A 6000-nucleotide genomic window follows, 5' to 3' on the forward strand; every position below is an offset into this window, starting at 1 on the left:
TGTACACAACAAAGATTTGAATATGTAAGCGGCCCCTCACCTTGATAAAAAAAGACACAGCATTTCTGTTATCATAAAGGGCAAACGGGTCAATACTCTAAATACCCTGCTTCACGGCTGAAACTGAGGCTGCAGAGAAAGGATGAAGGTGGCAAAGTCGCTGTAAGGACATCCTAAAGTGGCTGATGGAGGCAAAATACAAAATGGATGGCTCCAACATTGGCTTTGCTGAAAAATGAACCAGTATCAATCTTTCCTTGCCATTAGGATGTAGGCAGGTTATTCTACTGTGTGAATATTTAATGATCTATAATTAGTTTTAAAGAATTAAAGAATTGGACAGGTCAGTAATGGCACAAAAGTGGTTTGGCTGTGTTAGCCTGTTTGTGGCTATAAAGACTAATTGGGCAGGATTACAAAGTATGAAAAAACGTGCATAGCACAAAGACAAAAAGGGAAAAAATGATGTCCCTGTTCATAGTGCAAAGAGGCTTTGTAACACATGGCAGCAAAATGTAGCACTGGTACAACAAGATCTCCTATTACAATACAGGATTTATGTTCATAAAGAAGATCTATTTTGTATACAGAATGTAAAACAATACTGTGTTTTATGATACTGTAGCTATTCTCAAAACCACTTTTTGTTAGCAAGTAATTTATTTTATTTTTAAAGGACAGATGCCCTCCCAAAGTAGTGCTCTGTGTGCAGGTCGTATGCTTGTACTAACTGTATAGGGAGAAATGTAGGGAGAAATGTACTTAGGGATGAAGATCAAGGTGATAACATAAGGCCTCTTAAAATGTATCTGCTGGAGGACATTTGATCTTTGCAAAAGCCCAATTAGTTATGTTCACCTTTTCCTCTCTTCTATCACAACTGCCATACAGTGAGACATCCTCTGCCCCCTTTTCTTTGCCAGCTACGTCACCCCTGGCCCTTCCTAATGCAAGTTGTCGACACAAACAGAAAGGGACTTTTCCAAAAGGTGATACGACGTGCCCTCGGCAGCTTGCCCAGGAAGGTCGAGCTGCAAAGTGACGCAGACAGCAAGGTCACTGTCAATGGGAGCCGTTTGTAGATCAGTCCTCATGCCCCAGACAGCCTCTTCCTGGTTACTATATCCCTAAAGGGCTACACTGCCACCAGCAGTCACTTAGCACATCACATCTTCAACAGACACAGATCCTTTGTCTTCCTTTTCCTTATCTCTTTTGCCAACATTTGTAAAGAGGAAACTGTGGCTACTTTTTTAAATTTCAGTTTAGGTTACATTCAGTGATATTGTTTTTGCTGCCTCAAATGATGTAATGCACATGTGCACAGTGAAACACAGACATGCCCTTATTATCAAACATTCAATGAAGACAGTTTTCTTAATACACTTGGCCAATCATTTGTACTAAAAACGTCAATAATAGGAATATAGTGAGCATATAGGTCGTCATGTTTTTCCATAGGTGTCGCTCCAAATGCTTCTTTTAAAAAATCAGATATTTTTGTGAGATAATCAATTATAATATTTTTCTCCTGTGAAGCATACTCTACTAAAATATAATTCTTTCCCCCTCCTTAGCGGCTGTCAACCATGATGAGTAAGCATATTTCATAAATGACCCAGCTGTTGAAGCATATTGTGTTTCTCCTCATCAGGGATTCAAAGGGCTGATCAGCCACATCCGTTCACAGCTTGGTCTCCAGTTGACCAAACTCCCTTTTAAAGCCGGGTTCTTCTGTTTGTCTCAGCCAGCTGGTGTATATGCTAGATGTGTGTCCCTTGATAGCTAGCATGACTATGTTATAGTGTTATGACAGCAACTATCAAACATTTCTTATCCCTTAAACTGAATGTATGTGTGCATTTAAATGTAAGAAATGTATTCCTCGTAATAATATTATCCATACTATTGAAAAATAACATTTTAATGGGATAATTACCTTATAAATTAAGTTTAAATGAAACAATGAAAGTATTATATTAACAAACAAGATAAACTTATTCTATGAGACACTTTTATTGACAAAGTTAGAATCTGATATTTACAAAGTACATAGTCACAACTGTATCCAAAAGGTCATTGAGGAAAAAAATTGTAAATTTGAAACCCAGTGTTTCAGTCTAGGATCATTGATTTTTTTCTGGACAGGCTAAAAATACGTTGTTCAGCTTCTGGGTACAGTTCTTGTTTTTGACAGGTCTCTTCATAAATCTATCCTCTGAGAAGAAACTAAGTAACAAAAAAACCGTAGCGTTTTACAAATTGAACAGAAACGATTTGTGTAAGGCTCTGCAAAGATGCCACTGCATGCAAACAATCCGTGACACTCTGGAACAAATTCAATCTAATGTCCAGCTCAGTTTCAAATTAACAGCTTAAAATATATATTAAACTTAAAATATGTTTAACCTCTGCCATTTTTTGTGCATATGTCAATTATTTTGATATCAATAGTTAGCCAAAGGTAACATGTCATGGAATTCAACATTTGCAAATTCAGTTTCCATTTACAATTACAGACAATGCAATACCTTTCCTACACATTGTTTTATTTTATACGTTGTCATTTTGTAAAAGTAGTTCACTCGTGATAATGTATGGCATCTTTAAATAAGCTTTGCCTGTTCTTTATTTTAATGACATGTTGCTGATACTTATCAAGAAGGCACATGATTGCAAATATTCACAATACAAAGTGATGTGCCAGATTATGCAGTAATACATAAAAAGCAGCCTCTTTGCCATCGAAGGTGTTTCCTATGATGTTTGCCCCATGTGAACATGGTGTTAATGCATTGAATAATGATTAGGTAGTAAAGAGAAGTCCTTCCCACTGCTCCGTCCATTCTGTGATTCAGTGGATGCATTTTATCACTGAAAATGGAGGGCCTTTTGTTTCACTCCTTCGCTAACATCAGAAATGGCTGAAAAAGAGATTGCATACTGTATACCCGTTTACGCCCAGAGAGAGAAGGGGATTATACGCACACAGAGAGACACTCACCTGAGCATACACTGTATGTATGCACACATTACATATCCTATCTGCTTATACACAGACGTATACAAGCACAGCCACACTAACGCACATACACAGTGCCTGGACCAAATCATTTACCAAATCCAAAGGGCTGAAAGAGGCAGATCCAGACACAGCATTGCTAATTCAGAGTTAAAGGAAATACAAGGAAGAGCCAAGTCGGTCTTAGTGCTCTCCTTTAACCATGCTAGTCCATATCAGAGGCAATGCGTCAGCCCTGCCATGGTTAACACTCAATAAAACATCAAAAGGGATGAAGCACAGAGCTCTGGACAAATACACACCCACGCAGATACCAGATACACACAAAAACTCTCTCGCCCTCCAACACGCTCTCTTACACACGTACACACGCATGTTTGACGTATACGTAGTATAGATATAGCTCATAAGACTAAATGAATACAGCAGGCACAGCAGATAACACGTTTGTATCTCTTTCAATAGGAAGCAATTACACTAGCCCTCTTGCATGCTAAATGTGACATCAATAGACTGTTTGTGCGAGAAGCTTCTTGCAATCAAGCTATATATTCAGAAGAACAAATGGCCATTTGAGCCAACAGTCAACAGCAGACACACAAGAGCTGTCATCAACTTTCCATCAGGCTCCACTTCCCCCCAGTGGATGTTTTGCAAGAGTAGAGACACTTCTTTTGAAAATGTTATATCCAGGGGCAAAGGCTTTCAATGGTCACTGTGCTGCATGTTACATGAGGAGGTGGCATTATAAGCATGAGGCCAGGCCAAAGTTGAGCATTGACAGCTTAGACAGGCAATTGACGGTTCAGCTCTTTTAAATATTTCAGGGAACCAACAGGATGCTCATGCAATCATAAATATTTCAACCGTTGCTTTACAAAAGGAGGTAGCCTTGCAGTCATCTGGTATTGATCAAGAGGGCAGCAGATTCACTCTTCCCAACACACAAAAAAGAACACAAAAATGATACCTTGATCATTCTGTCTTCGTCTGAACACTTTCTCCTGTCTTACATTCCATCAGAAAGGGAACTTGGCAAACAACAGCATTTACAAATGATCAATAAACATAAGCAAGAAAAGCAGAGATAAAGAGAAAGAGATGCATTGCTGTACCACAATCACACAGACACACTTACTGGAACATAGGGTGAAGGTATAATGTAGGGTGTTTGAGATAGTGTGATGCCGGACACAATCGGCTCTCTGTGAGTAGAGATAAAGGAGCAGCCTTTAAAATGCAGAAAGACACTCACCATTATGAATAAAATGTGGCTCCTGTATGGAAGTAATTCCCTGAGCTCAGAGATACTGGCTGTTGCAAAGACGAGGACAAACATCCACCGCAATTATGCCCCTTCCACTAGCTGCCTCCCCTGGTGATAACCGCTGTGTAGCAAGGAAGCAAAGAGATGGATTGCTTTGCAGACAGACATCTCCCCTCTCAGCAAACACACATGCATGAGTATGCTGATACACATAGAAACATTATTTTCTGCATATGGAAGTAGCCTTTCAAAAAAAAGAACATACAAATTCTTATTAATGTTCATGTTGTCCATAAGCCCTGAAACTTGTTATTGTATAATTCAGATATTTATCCCAACTTTTTATGAAACTGGATAGATACAGTCAAGATTCATGCACCTTTTTCATCTACCTCTCTCTCTCTTTCCCACTCAACTGTATCTTTCAGATCTCCAATCTGCCCTTTTCTTAAAAAACCTGAAGGGTGCTATAATTATACAAGAGCTCGTGGATGTGCCCTTACCTTGAAATACCATCCAGAACCTTATAGTCCACAAGATAAGCTGTCTGAAGCTCGGTGCTGCTCCACAACAAAGATAAAAGGGCACAAATCCTCCAAGTCTCTCAGAATCAGAACCCAATTCAAAGCCTTTCTGGATTAGAACTTACTTTTTTGAACAGGATGTCCTTCATTGATTCTGCAAATAATCCGTTCCACTTTACCTCCCAGGTTCAGAAGATATTCTTATGGGTTGATTTCCCCTGATATTCCACCTGGTCACGGTGAAATAATGATATGTATTCTTCTGGAAAATGCGTGTGCGAGAGAGAAAGAGGCACTGTGGGATCTCTTCTGGTGCGCACTACCAGCTCCACTGCAAGTGAATCCAGCCGGTATTCACAGATCTCCTGCTGCCTTCAGGAATGAAATTCAGCATCCGCTGTTCATCCCCACAACAAGGGGAGGGTGTCCCCCCCGGACGGAAACTTTCAGACACCTCTCCCAAAGCTCTAAGAGTTGAAACTCGATGCCACAGAGACCTGATTATGGGTTATTTTCCTCGATATCCTCCTTCAGTGGATTTCCCCCCTTTTTTTCTTCTCCAATTTGCCAGTTAGGTAGCTCTCTCCTCTTCAGAATACGGACTCACAGAATGGATGCTGAGAAAGCAGCGGAATGAGGCGAGCCGCTTGTTCTCTCGCTCTGTCTCTCTCGCTCTGTCTCTCTCTCTCTCTCTCTCACCCTCCCTCGTACATGCCCCCTCCCTGCTTCTCACTGCACCTCCCCTCCCTTTCGTTTTCCCTCTCCTCCTCTCCTTCCCTCTGATACACACACACGCACACACACATACAGATATGAACATCTCTAGCTCATGCTATTGACAATTGCTGCCTTGCGTTTGCTAGCCATCTCAGACAGAAGGGTTCAGCGCCCATACTCCTCAGAGAAACAGACAATCCTATGATAAATATGTCAAATTAAATAGTTATGAAGAAAAGGAGCAGCAGCATGGAAAGGAGCATGGGGCCAAGAGGCAATCTAATCTCCTTTCTTTATTCTCATTCCCTTATTACAATTTATTTGGAGTGAACACTGTTTTGCATCTCTGTTTTGCCGTAACTTTTGTGTCAAGTGGAGTTGGTTCAGTAGTTAATGGTTGCCAACTGTCAAGAGTGAGTGAAGAGGAAGACGAAAATAGCAAACAAGAGAGGGGTTCACTGCATAGAAAC

At 40.4% G+C, this 6000-nt stretch overlaps 1 protein-coding gene across 1 annotated transcript in view; it reads right to left on the reverse strand.

Annotated features, from left to right (window-relative positions):
• Positions 1-5172, reverse strand: part of lingo2 (leucine rich repeat and Ig domain containing 2) — a 214195-nt gene extending 209023 nt beyond the window's left edge. The window contains exon 1 of the mRNA XM_034140784.1: positions 4939-5172. The gene's annotated coding sequence lies outside the window, so the exon portion shown is untranslated. The remainder of the gene's footprint in view (positions 1-4938) is intronic.
• Positions 5173-6000: the final 828 nt, after the last annotated feature.

Source organism: Trematomus bernacchii, unplaced genomic scaffold (genome assembly GCF_902827165.1).
Source record: "Trematomus bernacchii unplaced genomic scaffold, fTreBer1.1, whole genome shotgun sequence".
Lineage (NCBI taxonomy): Eukaryota > Metazoa > Chordata > Actinopteri > Perciformes > Nototheniidae > Trematomus > Trematomus bernacchii.